This window comes from Ursus americanus, chromosome 16, assembly GCF_024610735.1.
Source record: "Ursus americanus isolate L20-20 chromosome 16, mUrsAme1.1.p, whole genome shotgun sequence".
Lineage (NCBI taxonomy): Eukaryota > Metazoa > Chordata > Mammalia > Carnivora > Ursidae > Ursus > Ursus americanus.
The window spans coordinates 16,019,494-16,042,517 of record NC_142142.1 but is presented as its reverse complement, the minus strand read 5'-3'; positions in this window follow the sequence as shown (position 1 = coordinate 16,042,517).

The window sequence follows — 23,024 nt, the reverse complement described above, 5'->3', positions numbered from 1 at the left end:
TAGGCTTTCTGTGGCTACTACCACTGTCTTCATTTCAATTTCATTGATGACTCTGTTTCCTCGTTACTGCATATTACTGGTACAGTAGACTAACTAATTTCTCTCCCTGGGTTTGCTCTTCACCAGTCTATGCATTACATTTGGCCCCACATTCTGAAGGTTCAGCTCTAATCATGGCATATTATTCCAGGAAATCTTTGTTTACATTTAAGTATAGAATAAACTCCAAGTTTGGGGCACCTGGGTGGCGCAGCGGTTAAGCATCTGCCTTTGGCTCAGGGCGTGATCCTGGCGTTATGGGATCGAGCCCCATGTCAGGCTCCTCCGCTATGAGCCTGCTTCTTCCTCTCCCACTCCCCCTGCTTGTGTTCCCTCTCTCACTGGCTGTCTCTATCTCTGTCAAATAAATTAATAAAATCTTTAAGAAAAAAAAAAAGAATTAACTCCAAGTTCTCTTAGTTGGCACACAGGTTCTTTCCAAGCTGGTCACGGTCTTTCTTTCCATATACCTCTTCCCTCATACCATAATGTGCCTTAGACTCAACTCACTGGGCAGTCCTTCTCAAACATGCATGGGAGTCTTTCCTTGATCATGTTGTTTAAGCTATACCTTCCTGAATTTTCTCACTGCTATCAAATTTATTCCATCAACTGTAATTCTGTTCAAATAATAGCCATTATTTACACAACTCTTATGATATATTAGCCATTGTTCTAAAAACACTATTTTTCTGATATAATTGAAATTTTACCACACAGCATAAAATATCATCCATGCACATTTTTAGACAAAAATCAAGGCATAGTTAAGTACCATTTCTATAGCAATTAACAAGTGAGGGCTAAATAACATTATGACAAAATGTGCTGTAAAAATTACATTCAACTGCCTCTGCTTAAATCCTAGTGTTTTCCCAGATTTCTCTTATGTAATCAATTATTCTCTCTTTTCTGGTTTAATTATTCCTAACTTTTTAATACTGTGTCAATTTTACAGCCAGCTTTGAGTTTATTGTATTTATCACTCACCTCGTTAACTGAAATTCTGTTTTTCGAAGGCAGAGACCGTGTCTTATTTGTGGTTAACACCTCAAATTTTGTCATCAAGCTAATCTGGATTCAAGTCTCAGCCATTTCATTTAGCACTTGATCCATCCTGAGCCAGTTATTTACTCCACACCTCGATTTCCTCATCTGTAAAATGGGACTAATAGTAATACCCAGTTCACTAACGTATTTTCAAGGTTAAAAGAGATTGTGCATGTGAAGCACTACTAATATTATCAGGCATAGGTTAAGAGCAAATGCTTTTAGCAATTGTTATTACTATTATTACTGATAGCATTGATGCCTATTTATCTCCCTAGCATTGGAATACTTTATCCCTCCTAACAACTCTTTTTTTTTTAGTAGTGCTGCAGGGGAACAGAATGATTGATCTAAATATAAGGAGGATGAAATTAGTCCTGACACCTTTGACCTTACCAGTGATCCTCCAGATGTTGGATTTTGTTCCCATAAGTGGTGATTTACAATAAATGACACATTTATGAATAGCCCTCAAGAAAGAAATTCCTTCTGATGGGAGGCAAATGATGCTTCTATCAAAATACAAAATGACTCTGCCAAGATTAATACTCTTCCCAGAAATGCCAAGGCAATTAATAACAATTAGTAATTTAACATAAAACGATGCCAACTGCTTGAAAACAATAGATAAGTGTGTATAGGTGTGTAGCTTGCTGTCCTTTAGGAAAGATAATTTCATTAGGAGCCAAATCTATTTATAAAACATCTATCTTATAAGGAAAACAGATGACAACTGAAGGCCAAAGTGTATAAAAGCATTAACAAGAGTCCTAGGAATCAGCGTGTTAATAGTGCAGAGGCTCACACAACCAGTTCACCTCCCAATTTTGTGTTGGGTTGTCCCTTTGAACTGTGAGCGTTAACAAAAGTGTAAGGAAGCTGGATAAAGGGCCCAAGTTAAGTCAAAGGCTTGGATATTGAGTCATCACGGCCTGGTACTGACCATAGGAGGAAAGCCACTTTAACAGGTGCTTAACATGTAAAGTCTGTAGAACTGTGAATTGCACATAGTAAAAATAAATATAATTCCTATGTGAATATCACATGTTTTCATCAGCGATTTTCTGTGTGGTGCCCTGAGCAGCAGCAGCCTACTGTAGTAGATTAACAATGTAGATTATTGGGCTCCATGCTCAAACCTTCTGAACCAGAAAGTCTGGGGAATGGGTCGAGCAATCTGCATTTTTAACCAGTCCTCCAGATGATTCTGAAGCTCTAAAAGTAAATATCATAGTCATTGTCAGCTGAAGAAAATCAGGATTTAGTCACTGCCTGAAATCCCATGTGTCCAGTGATGAAAATGGGATCCTGTGTCACGTCTGCCTGACTCCACAATTCACATTTTTTTCACTCTGACAAGCTGCCTCCAGAGGCAAAGTTAGAAACAGGCCATCTGATTCAGGCCAAGTTCAGGCCAGGAGTTGGAGTACAGACAAGAATTTGAGGTTCTCTTTCCCACAGGTGGCTCTCAGGTGGTCCTAAGAGTATGGTCCTCTGGTCCTTGCCCCACAAGGCTTCTCAGAGATGATGTTTAAAATTGATGTACTAGAAAGATGGTGCATGTAGCTCAGACCAAAACAAGTAACTAAGACCATAGGTGCACTGAGGGATGAAGGCTCATTACTGGCACCCTGTCTGGGATGTATGTAGGCCTTGGTAAATAAGCAAAAAAACCTTTCACTTTAAGAAGGCTTTTTGAAGTACTGAAATGTCCCTTTTCTTAAATAGACAAAAGACTTTTCAACCATATTAGGTGCAAGGACCGTCATTGTGGAACATCTGCGTGATACCTCTGTGACTATTCTTTCTCTCCTTCAGTCCTCTGCTCAATGCCAGTGTATCAGTAGGGCTTTTCCTGATACACATCATAATAATAAATCCAATAAAAACTTAATAACCCTAAATAAACAAACTACACTCCACCTTTTACAATGCTATCCTCTTTTTCTGCTTTATTTTTATAGCACATATTCCTCCTTAATATAGCAAATATTTACTATTTATGTATTAATTTGTTAATGTTTCCATCTTACAACATTCTCATCACCAGGTTTTCCCAATCCCTGTATGCCCGCATACGCTGTATGGCATCCCTCTGTGCGTGATGCTTTTGATTAGTCTATCCCATAATTGACAATCTATTAGTCAGAACCGGTAAATATGAAGTAGCCTTTGAGACTTTAAGAATATAAGTTTAAACAAGAAAAAAAAAAAAGAGAAATCTAAGACCTGGCTGAATATTTACCCACATATCTGTTATGCCTTTTTAAGGTATTTCTGCTTTCTAGACAAAAGTTTTTTGAACTTTCTTTAATGTTATAGACTGATTCTTAGAAAAAAAAAGAAAAACAATTTAACTACTACAGATCTTGTATGTATGTTAAGTATTTAATGATAAATAAGACAATGAAATAAAATCTTGTACTCAAAGTGATAGTCATTTCATAGGAAAAAAGTTAAATGATGAACAAGATTCTGTGATATGGGCTAGATTAGAGGCAGAAACACTATGCAGTGTGAGCAGAGAAACAGATCATTTAACGCGACAGAGAACTGCAATGGCCAAGTGAGTTTCCTGAAAGAGTTGTGGCTTGGGCTAGTTTTGAACTCATATAGCTTATGCTAATATGTCATAGAAAACCATGTGGTCAAATGTAAGTTCTACAGCTAAATGATCCCAGAGGGGCTCAGGTGTAGTAAGCAAGCTTTTAGAAGCCAGACGAAAAGCATTTCCTCTGGAGAGAGCTAGATTTGGTCCTGAAACTAGGCTCTACCCCTCTCTTAGACTGCTTTAGGCAAAGCATTTTCCATTTCTTCTCTTCTATTATGATGCTGCTAAGACCTTGCTGGTAGGGCTGTTTCAAGTGTTAAATTAGATAATATATTCAAATGATCCATAATATGTTAAATGCTTCAAAATTTTATGACAGAAAATGTCAGCTCCATATACACGTAGATTAATAATTTTTCTATCTGGGTGTCCAATACAGAGTATGTGCTTACCAATGGGTCATCAGATTGTCAGTTTGAGATGAATAGGAGTCTTGATGATGACCGTGATTACCAAGAAAACATGCATTTGGCCTCAGTGAACAGTGTTATCTGTGAAAATTTGTACTAACATACGCTTCTTTCTGATAATTAAAATATCTGTCAATTATTTTAAAATACAAACTTTTATTAAAAATTAAAATCACCGAGGCGCCTGGGTGGCTCAGTCATTAAGTGTCTGCCTTTGGCTCAGGGCATGATCCCAGGGTCCTGGGATCGAGCCCCACATCAGGCTCTTCCTCTGGGAGCCTGCTTCTTCCTCTCCCACTCCCCCTGCCTGTGTTCCCTCTCTCACTGGCTGTCTCTCTGTCAAATAAATAAATAAAATCATTTAAAAAATTTAAAATCATCTAGGTATCTTATTTTTGCTGCAAATATAAATGGGATTGATTTCTTAATTTATCTTTCTGCTGCTTCATTACTGGTGTATAGAAATGAAACAGATTTCTGTATGTTGATTTTGTTTCCTTATTCTTTACTGCATTTGTTTATCAGTTCTAGCAGTTTTTGGGTGGAGTCTTTCAGGTTTTCCATATAAAGTATTATGTCATCTGCATATAGTGAAAGTTTTATTCTCCCTTACCAATTTGAAGGCCTTTTTTTTTTTCTTTTTGTTGCCTGATGCTGTGCCTAGGACTGCAAGTATTATGTTGAATAAAAGTGATGAGAATGGACATCCTTGTCTTATTCCTGACCTTAAAGGAAAGCTCTCAGTTTTTCCCCCATTGAGGATGACATTAGCTATGGGTTTTTCATAGATGGTCTTTATTATGTTGAAGTGTGTTCCCTCTATCTACTTTGTTGAGGTTTTTATCATGAATGGATGTTGTACTTTGTCATGTACTTTTTCTGCATCTGTTGAAATGATCATATGGTTCTTATCCTTTCTCTTAGTGATTTGCTATATCACCTTGACTGATTTGTGGATTTTGAACCACCCTTGCAACCCAGAAATAAACCCACAGGTATATGGTCAATTGATCTTTGATAAAGGAGCATAGACTATACAATGGAGAAAAAAAGTCTTTTCAACAAATGGTGCTGGAAAAACTGGACAGCAACATACAAAAGAAAGAAACTGGACCATTTTCTTATACCACACACACAAATAAACTTGAAATGGATTAAAGACCTAAGTGTGAGACCTGAAACCATAAAAATCCTAGAAAAGAACACAGAAATTTCTTGGCCATAGCAACTTTTTTCTAGATATGTCTTCTGATACAAGGGAAATAAAAGCAAAAATGAACTATTGGCTCTACATCAAAATAAATAAAATAAATACAAATAAAATCTTCTGCACAGTGAAGCAAACAATCAACAAAACTAAAAGGCAATCTATGGAATGGGAGAAGATATTTGCAAATGACATATCTGATAAAGGGTTAGTAATGCAAATATATAAAGAATTTATACAACTCAACCCCCTAAAACAAATAATCCAATTAAAAATTGGACAAAAGACATGAACAGACGTTTCTCCAAGAAAGACACTCAGATGACCAACAGACATTGCAGTACTGGATATTTACCCAAAGAATACAAAAACACTAATTCAAAGGGATACATGTACTATGTTTATAGCAGCATTATTTACAATAGTCAAATTATAGAAGCAGCCCAAGTGTCCATTGATTAATAAATGGCTAAAGAAGAAGTGAGATGTGTGTGTGTGTGTGTGTGTGTGTGTGTGTGTGTGTGTGTGTGTATGAAATATTGCTCAGCCATAAAGAAGAGTGAAACCTTGCCATTTGCAATGGCATGGACAGAGCAAGAGAGTATAATGTTAAGCAAAATAAGTTAGTCAAAGATACATACCATATGATTTCATTCAAATGTGGTATTTAAGAAACAAAACAAATGAGCTAAGGGAAAAGAAAAAAGAGACAAAGCAAAAAACAGACTCAATTATAGAGAATAAACAGATGGCTACCAAAGGGGAGGTGGGTGAGGGAATGGGTTAGATAGGTGATGGGGATTAAGGAGCGCACGTGTTGTTATGAGCACTGGGTGATGTACAGAATTGTTGAGTCACTATATTGTACTCCTGAAGCTCATATAACACTGTATGTTAACTAACTGGAATTACTTAACTTAGAAACTTAAAAAATTACCCAATAAAATTAGGAATAAGCCTAAAGCAAAGTCCATATATATTTACTATTCGAAAGTAAAGGGTGAATTAGAAAAAAATAATTAAAATCACTAATAATATCACTACCTTGAGATCATATCCTTATCCTTTTCCAAATATAATAACAAAGTGTAGTTCCATTTTTATGTTGCCTTTATTTCACTTAAAATTATGATAAGTGAAAATATTTCTCAATATTGTTTTGCATTGCATTCCTTTGGTATTAATGAAAACAAGTTTTTTTCATATGCTTATTGATAGCTTGTATTTCTTTTCTTTCTTTGCCCACTTTATGTGGCTGTCTTTGTTTCTTTGGAGGCAATTTTTTTGCTTTAACTTATACTGAATTTCATTATATATTTAGAAACGTGTATGTGTGTGTGTGTGTGTTTATAATGTTCTTTATCTTTAAATTTAATTATAGTATTTTGTTGGTTCACAGAAGGTTTACATTTTATTTGCTATTTTCTTTTTCAATTTTTCCTCATGATTTATTCTTTTCCTTTAAAGCTTAGTAATGGCCATATCAATATATAATTACTTGTATTTTATTATTTATCATTTTACTATCGATTTAATTATAAAGCTTATTTGGAATTTATTTTATGGTATGAGGTAGGGATCCAGCTTTTTTTATTTGAACAATGATTAACCAACTGACATAGCAGCATTTATTGAATAAACCACATTTCTTAAGTGGATTCAATTGTCCTTGGTTCTTAGAATCCTTTGATCATTTCCTTGGGAATCAGGGAGGAGAGGGATCAGTTAGAGGAGTAGGTCAATGTGTAATTGCACTCAAAAGACCTTACTGAATTTTTAAGCTGATTTGTGTAATACTGTGTTCTCATCAATTTCCCAAAGATCTGCAGGCAGAGCATGCCCATTAAGCTGCTCAGCTGAGCAGCTGCATTTAAAAAATTAAATTCTGTTGCAAAGCTTAATGAAATTTAATAATGAGGTAATTTAGAAACTGATTTTTATGACATTTCTCTTTTCTTTAAGAATAAAAAATAATATATGAAAAGTTAAATTACACCTTTGATTTCCAAGTTGAGTTGATGCTTTTTAAAAAAATTGTATTATATTAGTCACCATACATATTAGTTTTTGATGTAGTGTTCCATGATTCATTGTTTGCATATAACTTTTTTCTTTCTAAGATTTTATTTATTTATTTGTCAGAGAGAGAGAAAGCAAGTGAGCACACGCACGGGGAGCTGCAGGCAAAGAAAGAAGCAGGCTCCCTGGTGAGCAAGGAGCCCACTGTGGGACTTGATCCCAGGACTCTGGGATCATGACCTGAGCCAAAGGTAAATGCTTAAGTGACTGAGCCACCCAGGCATCCCAAGCTGATACTTTGACTTATAAACCAAGTAGGAAAGCAGAAAGTATGTCACCTGTGTTTGCAGATAATTGTATCTATGAAGATGCATTTGGAAATTTATCTGGATGTATTGCCATAACAAAAGGTATAGGTATAGCTATTTGGGTATAGGAAATTACTTAGATATCTTAACTAGGAAACAAAGATTCAGACTGCTACTCATTTGAAGTTCCCCTATATATGTTGAAGGCTGAGAAGCATTTGTGTGATCTGTGTCTTCTGAATGAGTGAATCTACAAGATGCTCTTTTCTGAGTAAAGTATTAACTATGTTGCACTCTGTCTGCATGGAATTCCTTAAAGTTTTAGAAATTAGGGAGAATGAAATTGCATTAAGCCAATAGTCAGAAGACCTGGTATCTTATTAAGTCATTAACATGAAGAGTTGTGACCTCAAAGAAGTTGTTTAATCTCTTTGTGCCTCAGTTTCCATATATGAAAAATGTGATACTTCGCAAGACCTTTCTGATTAAATGAGGTCATTCATGCAATGTTAACCTTGCCAAGGAAAGAACAAATTGTTTTTCAAAGGCAAGACAAACTGCTCACCCTTAGCAAGAGTAATCACTTACATAGCATCTGCTACATAGCAGGCACTGTGCTAAGCAATTACATAAATGGATGGATTTGACATTAAAACATCTTGTCAGGTACAGTCATTGCCCACATCTTACAGGTGGAGAGGGGGGAATGAGGTGCAGAGAGCTTAAGTACCTTAAGTACTAAGAGTCATGTAAGCAGTGAATGGTTAAGCCCATAGTCCCAGACCTTGCACATAACTACTAAGGTACTATGCCAACATGTGCAAGATTTGTAAACGGCATTTCACTGAAAAGACAATAGCTCTGTTTATTCCAGAAGCATGAAGATGCTTCTATGGGTAAATACCAGCTATATAAAGAATATCTGTTTAACCTCCAGTCTGGAATGTGATCCTCGAAGATCTGGAAAATAAAGGGATTTGGGACATTTTAGAGGTAGTGGTCAAATCACCATCACAACTGTATGTAATACTTAAACCTAGATGTGGATAAGGAAGGGATTTGACATTACAAGTCCAGGATGAATTTGTTGCCAGAATCACTCCAACCCTGCTTACAAGCTCTGAATTTACAAAGGCGTGCTTGTCTTCCCTTCAATGATAGACCACTTGTGTATAATGTCCAAGAATGGAGGAACATCCAGTACTCATGAATATAGGCTTTAAGGTTAGATTAGACTTCAGAAAGAACTGTGAATCCAGAATTTACTAGATGTAGGAAGAGGGCAAGTTATTAATTTTCTATAAGCCTCAGTGTTTTTATGTAAAATGCAGCCCGTGGTTACTATTCTATAATTTGTTGTATGTGATAGGTATACAATACAGGGATATTTTCTAGCATATATTGTTTGCTTTACAATAGATAGCTAGAAAAGAGGAGCCCAGATCAGTTTTAGAAAACAAAGCCAGACTCATTTCCCGTTTGATTCCCTTAATGTGGTTAAATAGTCTACTATTTGTAATAACATTATGAACATCTTATTGGACACAGATTGCTGAGTCATCAATTCTTTCCTACCTTCTAGCCAAGAATGGAAAATTCATTTTAGTTCCAAAACATTTTGTGGTTGACTACTAGATTTAAACTTAAATCATTTAAACTATAAACTGAGTAACTTAGGCTGTCTTATTCAAGTAAAATATGACAAAAATAGTACTTATGCAAAACAGTTGTTTGAGAATTAAGATAACACAGGCAAAGGATTTAGCATGGTGCTGTGCACAAAATAAATGCTCTACCAACATTAGCTGATATTATTATTATTATTACTATTCCACGCTTCCTTGCCCTCCATCTTGAAAAGCTTAATAAATTTAGATGTTTGTGATTAAAATAAATTAGTATTATAATCATAGAATGAAAATATCCTAGAGATAGAAAGGATCTTCAAAATTATATTCTGGGTTATAGAAGGAAAAACTGAGGCCCAGAGATGCATTGCAACTTGCTGGAGCCAACCAAGTTAATCAAGGGCAACAGTGGGATGTTGCCTAAGAACCACTGAGACCCAGAGGCCTTTCAACAATACATTTAACAGTATTTTTTTAAGGACTCGCTTAAGAAATTTTTGTTTCCAATTCTTAAAATTCTGGACTTGGTGACTTTATAGGTCCTAGTGACAAGGGAGGAAAGAATTCTTTTGCCTGAGGGAAAGCTGATAGCTGGTCCAAAATGAAAAAATTGGAGCTGTGCCCCAAATCCAGAGGATCGTGGGTGCACAACACAGTACTCCCATATCCAAAAATATTAGTGCATAAAAAACTTCAATCCAATAAAGAGAATACCACAGAAGACTTCAAGTCTAAGGGAATAGAGGTTATCCCATCAGGTTAACTAGCTCTACCAGCTAAATTTCTGCAAAACATCAGAGGAACAGAGAAAATAAGTGGATTAAGGTTCTATGATTTCCGGCCTAATCCTTGCAATGGGCTACAAAAGTAGAAACCATAGCTGGGTTTATTGTCCTCACTCCCACTCTACTCCTACACACAATCTCCTATACTGCTTCCTTATATGTAGAACATACATGGTGGCTAGTTTTACAATAAAAATTCCAGTAATAGGATGATTGAACTGATCACCCTACAAGAATATAGTGGCTGATAGGACTCTTCCCCCCCTCCCTTTGGTGGTTACACAGGATTGTGCTTCTGTTTTTGTTTTTTTTTCCCATCTAAAAGAACAATAAGAATGGATTATGAGTGGCAAAATAGATCTGCTGCTCCAGATCCATTTTTCACTATTTTCTCAAGTTTTTTTTTGAGATACAATTGACATATACCATTGTATAAGTTTAAGGTATACAACATAAAGATTTGGTAATGGTTATATTGTAAAAGGATTACCTTAGTAAGTTTAGTTAAAATCCATTACCTCATAGTTACAGATAATTTTTTCTTGCAATAAGAGCTAAAATTTGCTCTCTTAACAACTTAGAAATATACAATACAGCATTGTTAACTATAGTAATCATACTGTCCGTTGATTTCTAAAAGTTTTTACAAGTTTTATTTAAATTCCAGTTAGTTAACATACAAGTGTAATATTAGTTTCAGGTGTGCAATTTAGTGATTAAAAACTTCCATCACTTAACAGTGCTCATCACAACACGTGGACTCCTTAATCCTCATCATCTATGTCACCCATCCCCCACCCACCTGCTCTCTGGTAACCATCAGTTTGTTCTCTATAGTTAAGAGTTTGTTTCCTGGTTTGCCTCTCTCTTTCCCTCCCTTTGCTCATTTGGTTTGTTCCTTAAATTTCACAAATGAGTGAAATTACATGGTATTTGTCTTTTTCTGACTTATTGGACTTAGCATCATACTCTCTAGCTCCATCTTATAACTGCAAGTTTATACTTTTTTGACCACCTTTATGCAATTGGTCCACTTCCCACCTACTTTCTCTGACAACTGATCTGATTCTATGAGTGTAATATGTATCTATATATCTCTACCTATTTATATTATATATATATAATATATATATACACATACAGAGAGAAAGATACATGTCTATGCCATGTTTTCTTTATCCATTCATCCGCTGACAGCCACTTAGATTGTTTACGTGTCTTGGCTATTGTAGATACTGCTGCAATGAACATGGGGGTGCCTATATCTTTTTGAGGTATTGATTTAATTTCCTTTGTATTTATACCCAGAAGTGGAATTGCTGGATCATATGGTAGCTCTGTTTTAAATTTTTTGAAGTTTCTCCATAGTGTTTTCTATAGTGACTGAACCGATTTACATTTCCATCAATAGTACTCAAGAGTTCCCTTATCTCTACATCCTCACCAATACTTATCCCTAGAATGATAGCCATTCTAACAGGTTTGAGGTGTTACCTCATTGCGCATTCTTCATTATTCTCAATATTGCTCTTCTGTTTGTCTTAGGGGCGGCAAGGACAGGAAATCAGAGGTTGGGAGGGGAGATTAGGATCTCTATTTCCCACACTGCCTCCCTGTTTGACCATAGGAGAACAGTGACTTTACAAGGACAATGGCTATATTCTTTTACCAGTTACCAGTTTCTATCAGATGCTTACACTCTCATGGTCACCGTTATCATCAGATTGCAGAAACTGTTCCTTTCCACTGACCTATTGGTCATCCAGCTGGGTGACAATGACTCCCTAATACAGCTAGTGCCTGGATATTTAGTCAACCCTTATTGATCTCCTTATCTCTCTCCATGATCTTTGTAAATATTCCCGTCTTTAAGCCTTTTCATTTAATTGTGAATGTGCCATCTGTTTCTTTCCTGGATCTTGATTCAATGGAGGTTGATTTTTAGAGAAGTATTGAGAAAGGACCCATTGCTGTTATATAATCAGAACTGGCAGTAGAGAAGGCAAGTATAGTGAAAGGAAAGACCTGGGTTAAGATTTTGATTTCAATATGTATCCCTTCTCAACCATTTACACTGCATTTCCTGTGAGTAAAGTTTTACACATACACCTATCCTCTGGCCTGACTGGCATAAATTATCCACTTCCTTCTACTTGCTGAAATGCAATATATGCCCATATTTCAATTTCTTCTAGCCTCTTGATAAGGCTTACATATTTGTTTGAATGTCTTCCAATGATGCAGTGAGGATCTTGAGCATAGTTTGATAATCACAAGGGAACCATTTTAAATTCTCAACAACAGGAAGATACTAGGCAAGTGATGTTCTAAGAAGATTCAGAGCTCTCCCACCTAACATAATTTTCCCCGAAGTACTGAGCAATAAACCTACTTATGATAAAATAACTAAATAATTTTTTGAATGTTTAAAGGTGACATTTAGAAGCTTATAACTCATCAAATAAGAGCATCTAAAATTCAGCTGCTGATAAAAATGTCATATTTCACATGAGAAATAAAGAACCTTTAAAATGAATCTTTTTTACTGATGTGGTTTTTCTCAATTTCTCTTAAAAATATGTTTTCAGAGAACTTTAATGAATATCAATAAGATGAAATGACTACTTCACAATTTTGACAATTTTTTAAAAATATTGAAAAGGACATCTTTATCATCTTTATGCCAAAAACAACTAATTAAAATTTTTATTTTTTCTTCTCCATAATAAAATATGATCTCATTATTGGCAAATATTCTACCAGTAAGCTTAATCTACTGTTGTGTACTGTAATTTTTTTAAAGCCTAGGTAGATATGTGTTTATATAATCCATTTGAGCCTGAAATGAACTTTACGGGTCTCCTCCATTCCCCTTCCACCATTCAAAAAAAGATAGGAGATGGAAACACACAAAACAACAACAACATCATTCCTAAAACCTGAGAACTGCAGGGCCATCTTGTTTATTTAATTTAGCAAATATCATTTATTACAGAATTAAAAAAATAACATGGCTCTAAGAGATGGCCTTTCCTTTATAGCATAGCAGTCATTAGTGCATTTTAACTTGCACGTGTCCATGATATTCATAGTCCTTTTCTTCCTCCTTCAAAATGCTGGGACTTTAAATTACTGCTCAAGAGCTAGCAAGCAAGATAGGGCTATTAGATTTAGCATCATATATTTTCCCAAGCGGTATACACAGCACTTTTTAAATATGTATGCAGCCCGTTTTAGACTGTAATCTCTTTTCAGTTATTTATACCACTGACGGGCTTTAGATCCTTATTTCTGACACTATAATTTAATGCTGTGACACAAGCCCAAGATTTACAGCTTCCACTGTTGGCCCAAAAGCTCCATTCCACAGCTCTGATACAGTGAATTCAGTTGCAGAAGGGAATTTCATCAGAAGGTTTTTGGTTTTTTTTTCTTTACAGTAAAGTTTTGCAGACTCAATGTTGACTACTTTGCCTTTAGAGAAATGCTCTAGCCCTAGGTTTTGAAGGCCATTTTATACTTCCTGATATTCCAAAATTGACGTTCCACTGTATTATCTACCCAAGTTCCTGCATCATTCATTGAAGGTTTATATGACCATGTACAAATCATTTAACCTCTGTGAGCATCCATTTTCTTGTCTGTAAAATGGGAATAAAATGCCTACTTCATCTTCATGAGGTTGTTAGAAATAAATGAGGTCTTGCATGTAAAGTACTTAGAACAGTGTCTGGCACATACTAAGGGGAAGTAGAATGTAGGGTTAAAGATCATGGGTTGCATATACTACACAGTTTCAGGGACATGTTTCTCTTAGATCATGATGAGAATAATGTCTTCTGAAATCATTCATGTGGTAGCTCTGTTTTTGACTCAGAATTTCAAGAATTCATCCTATGAAAAAAAAATACAAAAAGAACAGAGATATGTAGGGAAGTGTGTGCCTCAGTGTCATTTGAATAAATAAATAAGAACAATTTAAATGTTTACCAAATGAGGGCTGCTTAAATAAATTATGTCATATAAAGATAATGAAATATATATTCTGTAGCTGTTACAAAAGAATGAAGATAGGTCTATACTGACATTCTATACATACCATAATATGTTAATTGACAAAAACAGATTGCAGAAGTGTATCTGCATCAAGATTCAAGATTTTCATTATGTATTAAGTATATAGGGAAATGTTGAATACCAATACTAAACTACTTACCAGTGATTGTATTTAAAGTGTGAGAATACAGAACATTTCACTTTCTAAGTATCAGATTTATGTAGTTTTTAAATAAAAAATAGTATTTATAAAGCAAAAATGTCAATGAATACATGCCTAATAATATAGTATTTCTACTGGTCTTTATAAATTCAGACTGCTATAACAAAATACCATAGATTGGGTGGTTTATAAACAATAGAAATTTATTTCTTACCATTTAGAGGCTGGTAAGTCCAGGATCAGGGTGTTGGCAGATTTGAAGTCCAGTAATAAGACCCTACTTCCTAGTTCACAGCATTGTAATTTTGCTGTATCCTCACATGATAGTAGGGTCAGGGATCTCTCTGGGCTCTTTTTTATAAGGGCACTAATCCCATTCATGAGGGCTCTTCATCACCTCCAAAAGTTCCCCCATCCAAATATTAACGTGTCTAATATTAGTATTTAATATATGAATTTTAGGGAGATACAAACATTTAGTCTATAGTGCTACTGACAACTCTTTAATTAATACCCATTACCTACAGGATAAAGCCCAGGACCTTCATAAATTGTATAACTACCTACATGTCTAGTACCTTCTGCCATCATCCGTCTTGCCACATATTTTCAAGTGGCAGAGAATGATCATAGTTCTTATTAATCTTATTAATTTTGTTAACCTTTGGATAACTTGATGTTTTTGTTCATGCTGATTGATCTGTCTATAATGCATATCTCAGTGTCAGGTTTTTTTGCATCTACCTATTTGTATATACATCTCTCTAAATTTTCACCTACTTGAGAAAAGACAACTAACAGTGGGAACAGCAAATAATAATCCCTCAATAAATGCTCATTAAACTAAAATGAACTATATGGATATTTTGGGGGAGTTGACAGGTCCAGATGAGCTCACACACAAAAAAATAAATAAAAAGAAAGAAAAAAAAGAAATTCCAAACTATTATTTTATAAACTGAATCTTGACCAGTGTTGTAGCAGGTTGAAAGAATATTAGTTGCAAAGCATGTTCAAGCAGGCAATATGTAATTATCATTAAACATATGGCATTATAATAATTCAGCACTTTCGGGTGATTAATACTATAATGGTATATTAGATACATACAGGGATATAAATAAAGAACATGAATTGTTACATTAATACAGGAATAAGTAGATAAGTTTCTTGAATAGAATTATAGATCTTTTACAGAGAAGGCTGGGGATAAGAAAGGTACCAAGAGATGGGAGATTGAACAAAAATAATATAGGAAAATAATTAAACAGAAATAATATAGTTTTAAAAGAAGAAAATGCAAGATAGGAGATTGAATTTGAGATTGCTGATGTAAAACAATACAAGGAATGTCTTATAGACTATTCTTGGGGATCTTTTAATTAAAGTACCAGCAAAAGCTTTTTTATGGTAGTGCTTCATCTCTTTAAATGAATCTATTTAAACAGATCTCTTTAAATGGATGCCATATTACTTGGGACTATTTTGATTACTTGTAAGAAAAATCAATTCTAGCTTCATGTGATAATGTATCTACCTTCTTTTTTCAAAAGAACAGCCAGACCAAGGATAGGATCTCTTAATTTCAGATCCAAATTTATTGATAAGAGCCAATTTGGCCAATATAAACAAGATGTCCAGTTGCATTCATTTAGCTAGACCAGTGAGGTTCAATCATGTTTTTAGAATATTTCTTTCAGGAATTCATGGCTGTAACCATGAAATTTGAGGTAGGTACTATTTATAGTAAAATGTGAGGAGCAGAAGAAATCCCAATTAATATTCACTATTAAACCCAGAAAGAGGCATGAAAAACTCCAGATAATTTCTTTTGGATTGCTATTTTGTAAACACTCATGTATTCATTCATTCATTCATTCATTTATTTTTTCACTCACCCATCCAACCATCTATTCATCTATTCATTCAGTCTCAAACTGTGTTTGATAGCTGGCACTGTTATGAAAGCTATCTTGAATCATTAAGATAAAGCTTAGTCACTGAGAATGACAGTGGGTATAGAATGGCAGTGGGTATAGAAATCCCGATATAAACCAGAAAGTGCTATAATTATTTCTTGGTATATGCATTAGAGTCGTGGGAACACAAAAGACAGCTTATTAATTATGACCAATAAAGTTTATATAGGGGTCATACCTGAGCTGAGCCTTTAAGGATACATAGAAGTTTCAAAGAAGAGAAGGAGGGAAAAAATAACATATGCAAAGCCTTAAAAAAGAAAAAAAAAGCTTTATGAGCTTAGGAAAAGGAGAAAAACTAAAGATAATGAGTTTGAAGTTGTGGCAGGAGACAAATACAGGCAAGTGGGTTGAGTACAGATTATGCAGGCATTAGTGTAGTATGTTAAGGAGTTGGAATTTATCAAGGATTAAAAATGTCTTAAAGAAGGGGAGGGAGCGCCTGGGTGGCACAGCGGTTAGGCGTCTGCCTTCGGCTCAGGGCGTGATCCCAGCGTTGTGGGATGGAGCCCCCCATCAGGCTCCTCCGCTAGGAGCCTGCTTCTTCCTCTCCCACTCCCCCTGCTTATGTTCCTTCTCTCGCTGGCTGTCTCTATCTCTGTCGAATAAATAAATAAATAAATAAATAAATAAATAAATAAATAAATAAATAAAGAAGGGGACGAACTTGATTAGATTAGTGTTTAAATGAAGACTCTGATATAGTGTTAAGGGTGAATGATAATGAGGTGGACTGGAGGTAGGGAAGTGAAATAAGTTGTTTTTATAAAAGCTTAGGTGGCATATATAAGAACCTGAAGTGAGGAGAATGTTGTATTTACTTTCTCTTAGTAATTAGGCTTTTCACCTAAAAAAGAAAAGGAAAAAAAAAAAAAACCATGGAAAGGAACAGAGCTCTGTGACTGATGAGGTTTTTCCCTACATCTGTGGCCTAATTAATTAATTGTTCTGTGATAGATATTTAATTAAATAGTCGTAGGCATCTTTGTAAAGGATGTGGAACAACCAATTAAAATTTTCATTGTGGCCTTTCAAAACTAATTAACTGTTAAATGCCACAGACTAACCTATAGCATAGATATTTAGGTATAAGGGGGAAGAATAATATTTGGATTTGGGTGAATCATCATATCTAGTCCATATTCGTATCTCATAGGGAAATCTGAGATATACTACAGCTCAGTGCTGTACAACAGAACTTTTAGTGATGATGAAAATGTTCTATATAGTTATTGTCTACAACGGTCACTTTTAGCTATATGTTACTATTGAACATTTGAAATGTACCTCGTATAACTTAGGGACTTAATTTTTAATATTTAAAAATTTTAAATAGTAATGAAATACATATTTTAAAAGTTTTACATGCTAGTGGCTACCATATTAGAGATCACAGTAGACCATGAGAATATATAGATTCAATTGGACTGTATATATAACTGTGATATATAGCTATGAAGAAGTCAGTGAGAGGCAACAGAGGTAAAATAGGATGGGGAATGGGGATGGAATTTAATTCTCAACATAGCTGATTAATAAGCTGTGAAACATTGGAGAAATCAGTTCACACATGGACCTTGGTGACTTCACATGTACTGTGAAGTGATTGACGATTTAAGCTTCATATATCTACAGAAATAAAAATGATCTGTCACAGTTCAACTAAATAAGATAGCATTGAAGAAAATGGCTTATTTTACTTATTGTTTCATTAATTCAATTATGAAATTGCTCTATTCTTATTTTTAAATTTTTCTAGGTGTGAATTTGAGATATGATGTCATATTTTGGGTAAACTGCAAATGGGAAGGCAAGTGTATAATTTGGTGGAAGCTGTTTATTTTCACACTAGTAATTTACATGTAACTAACTTTGAAATTGTCTTTTATTGCCTTTCCTTAATTGTCTGTTGTTTCCTTCTATGGTAGGCAGCCTTCAAGGTGACTTCCAATGATCCACAATTTTTGTCTCTATCCACATAATCCAGGATTGGTCTGTGTGACTATAGCAGACGTGATGAAAAGTCACTTCTGATATTATGGCATAAAAGACTGAAGCTTCCATGCTTCCATCTTGGGCTTTCTGTCACTCTTGGACCTTTGGAAAAGACAATGACATAGTGAGAAACTTAGATGTGTGACCTATAGATAATAAGGATGAGAAGACTCCAGATAACAGCCATGAATGAGTCTTCTTGGAAGGGAATCCTTCTACCCTAGTCCAAGCATCAAATGATGCAGTTTTATTGCAACCTTATGAAAGACCTTGAGCCAGAATCACTCAGCTAAACTGCTGCCAAATTCCTGATCCACAGAAACCATGAGAAAGTAAATGTCAGTTGTTTTAAACCACTAAGGTTAAGAGTAATTTGTTATTCAGTCATAAAGAGCTAACACACCTTTCTTACTATTTTCTTTTCTTTTGTTTACTTTTCTTTCTTTTTTTTTTTAATCATGGGAAGTGTACTCGTTAATCCTGTCCACCTCTCCTCTGATAACCATCAGTTTGTTTTCTATAGTTAAGAGTCTGTTTCTTGGTTGGTCTCTCTCTTTCTCTTTTTTCCTTTTGCTTGTTTGTTTTGTTTTTTCAATTCCAATATGAGTAAAATTGTATGAGTAAAATTGTATTTGTCTTTATCTGACTGACTTACTTCGCTTAGGATTATACTCTCTAGCTCCATCCATGTCATTGCAAATGAGACAGTCATAAAAGAACAAAAGATTTTGTTCTTTTTATGACTGAATAACATTTCATTGTATATATAAACCACATCTTATTTATCCATTTATCAATCAATGGACACTTGGGCTGCTTCCATATCTTGGCTATGGTAAATAATGCTGCTGTAAACATAGAAGTGCATGTATTTCTTTGAATTAGTGTTTTTGTATTCTTTGGGTAAATACCCAGTACAGTAATTGCTGGATCATAGGGTAGTTTTATTTTTAACTTCTTGAGGAACTTCCATACTGTCTTCCATAATGGCTGTACCAGTTTGCATTCCCACCAACGTAGAAATGTTTCTTTGTCTCCACATCCTCCCCAACACCTATTGTTTCTTATGTTGTTGATTTTAGCCATTCTGACAGGTGTGAGGTGATAACTCATTGTAGTTTTGATTTGCAATTCCCTGATGATGGGTGGTGTTAAGCATATTTTAATGTGTTTGTTCACCATCTGTATGTCTTTGGAAAAATATCTGCCTATGTCTTCTGCCCATTTTTTGTTGGTTTATTTGGTTTTGGATGTTGAGCTGTATAAGTTCTTTATATATTTTGGATACTGAACTTTTTTTTAAGATTTTTTATTTATTCGCTTAACAGAGAAAGAGAAAGCCAGCAAGAGAGGGAACACAAGCAGGGGGAGTGGGAGAGGAAGAAGCAGGCTTCTAGCGGAGCAGGGAGTCCGATGCAGGGCTCTATCCCATGACCCTGGGATCATGCCCTGAGCCTAAGGCAGACGTTTAATGACTGAGCCACCCAGGTGCCCCTGGATACTGAACTATTTACTGGCTATGTGATTGGCAAATATCTTCTCCCATTCCATAGATTGCCTTTTAGTTTTGTTGATCCTTTCCTTTGCTGTGAAGAAGCTTTTTATTTTGATGTAGTCCCAATAGTTTACATTTCCTTTTGTTTCCTTTACCTCAGGGGAGGGGCCTGTCAGAGGACCTATCTAGAAAAAAGTTGCTATGGCCGATGTCAGAGAAGTTATTGCCTGTACTCTCTCTCAGGATTTTTATGACTTCAGGTCTCACATTTAATCCATTTTGAATTTATTTTTTTGTGTATGTTATAAGAATGTGGTCCAGTTTCTTTCTTTTGCATGTTGCTGTTCAGTTTTCCCAACATTGTTTGTTGAAGAGACTCTTTTGCCCATTGGATATTCTTTCCTGTTTGTTGAAGATTAATTGACCATATAATTGTGGGTTTATTTCTGGATTTTCTATTCTTTTTCATTGGTCTATGTGTCTATTTCTGTGCCAGTACCATGCTGTTTTGATAACTACAGCTTCGTAATATAACTTGAAGTCCAGAATTGTGATGCCTCCAGCTTTGCATTTCTTTTTGAAGATGGCTTTGTCTATTCAGGGTCCTTTGTGGTTCCATGAAAGTTTTAGGATTATTTGTTCTAGTTCTGTGAATAATGCTGTTGGTATTTTGATAAGAATTGCTTTAAAACTGTAGATAGGCCTGGTAGTATAGACATTTTAACAATATTTTTTCTTCCAATCCATGAGCATGGAATGCCTTTCCATTTCTTTGTGTCATCTTCAATTTCTTTCATCAATGTTTTATATAGTTTTCAGAATACAGCTCTTTCATCTCTTCGATTAAGCTTACTTCTAGGTATTTTATTATTTTTGGTACAATTATAAATGGGATTGTTTACTTAATTTCTCTTTCTGCTGTTTCACTATTAGATGTATAGAAATGCAACAGCTTTCTATATGTTGATTTTGTATACTGCAACTCTAATGAATTTGTCTATCAGATCTAGTAATTTTTTGGTGGAATCTTTGGGATTTTCTCTATATAGTATATTAAATATAGTATCATATCATCTGCAAATAATGCAAGTTTTACTTCTTCCTTGCCAATTTGGATGTCTTTTACTTTTGTTGTTGTTGTTGTCTGATTTCCCTGCCTATGTTGAATAAAAGTGGTAAGAGTGGACATCCTTGTCTTATTCTTGACCTTAGGGGAAATGTTCTCAGTGTTTCACCATTGGGTATGATATTTACTGTGGGTTTCTCATATAAAGCCCTTATTATGTTGAGGTATGTTCCCTGTAGGCCTACTTTGTTCAGGGTTTTTATCATGAATGGTTGTTGTACTTTGTCATATGCTTTTTCTGCATCTATTGAAATGATCATATGATTTTTATCTTTTCTCATATTGATGTGATATGCTATGTTGATTGTTTTGCAAATATTGAACCACCTTTGTTGCATCCCGGGAATAAATCCAACCTGATCATAGTGAATGATTTTTTTAATGTATAGTTGAATTTGCTAGTATTTTGCTAGTATTTTGTTAGTATTTTGTTGAGGACTTTGGCATTTATGTTCATCAGAGATGATGTAGTTTTCTTTTTTGTGTGTGGTACCTTTATCTGGTTTTGGTATTGGGGTAATGCTGACCTCATAGAATGAATTTGGAAATTTTCCTTCCTCTTCTATTTTTTGGAATAGTTTGAGAATTATAGGTATTGGCTCTCTAAATGTTTGGTAGAATTTGCCTGTGAAGCCATCTGATCCAGGACTTCTATTTGTTGGGAAGTTTTTACTACTAATTCAATTTCATTGCCTGCAATCAGTCTGTTCAAATTTTCTATCTCTTCCTGCTTCAGTTTTGATAGGTTATATGTTTCTAGGAATTTCTGCATTTTTTCTAGGTTGTCCAATTTTTTGGCATATAATTTTTCATAGTGTTCTCTTAACAATTATTTTTATTTCTGTGCTGTTGGTTATCTTTCCTCTTTCATTTATGATTTTTTATTTGAGTCCTCTCTATCTTTCTCTCTCTCTCTCTCTCTTTTTTTTTTTTTTTTTTGTGGGATGAGTCTGGCTAAAGCTTTCTCAATTTTGTTGATCTCTTCAAAGAACCAGCTGCTTGTTTCATTGATGTGTTCTATCTTTAGTTTCTATATTATCTATTTCTTCTCTAATCTTTATTATTTCCTTCACTTTGCTGGTTTGGGATTTTGTTTGTTTGGTTTTTTTTTTTTGTAGGTCCTTTAGGCATAAGGTTGTTTGAGATTTTTCTTGCTTTTGAGGTAGACCTGTAATAATCAACCACAAGAAAAAAATCTGGAAGGAGCAAAAATGCATGGAAGTTCAATAACATGCTACTAAACAATGAATGGTCCAACCAAGAAATAAAAAAAGACATAAAAAATGGAAGCAAATAAAAATGAAAATATACAATGGTCCAAAATCTTTGGGATGCAGCAAAAGCAGTTCTAAGAGGGACGATTAAGGCAAGTCAGGCCTTTCTTATTAGTTTCATTCTTTATTACTCTTCTGCAAGCAGTAGTAAACTAAACTATCTGTAATCCCCTAAATATTTTCTATTCTTTCAGGACTTTGTGATTTCTCAAATACCTTTTTGGCATGAGCCATCTTTTCTTTTTCGAATATCTGATACACATTCTCTTTTTCAAACTCAACTAATGTCCTTTTTTTAAAGTTCATGATTTCACCAATCTGAATTAAAGAATCAACTTCACCAATCTGAATGGATAAAGAAGATGTGATATAGATATACAATGCTGTATTACTCAGCCATAAAAAAGAATGAAATCTTGCCCCTTGCAACAACACGGCTGAAACTAGAGAATATTATGTTAAACAAAATAAGTCAGGGAGAAAAAGAAAAATGCCATATGGTTTCACTCACATGTGGAATTTAAAAAACAAGACAGATGGACATAGGGAGAATAAAGAAAAAAAGAGACTCTTAACTATAGAGAACAAACTGAGGGTTGCTGGAGGAGAGGTGGGCAGGAGGATGGGTTAACTAGGTGGTGGGTATTAAGGAGAGCACTTGTTATGATGAGCCCTGGGTGTTGCATGTAAGTGATGAATCACTAAATTCTGCACCTGAAACTCATAAAACACTGTATGTTAACTATCTGGAATTTAATTAAAAACTTAAAAGGAAAAACCCATCATCATTCATGTTTTCATGTTTTTTAGAAGGAGATAACTATCTAATAGTCACACTGTTGTGTTCATAATTTTCTACAAAATAGAAATGGCGTGTTC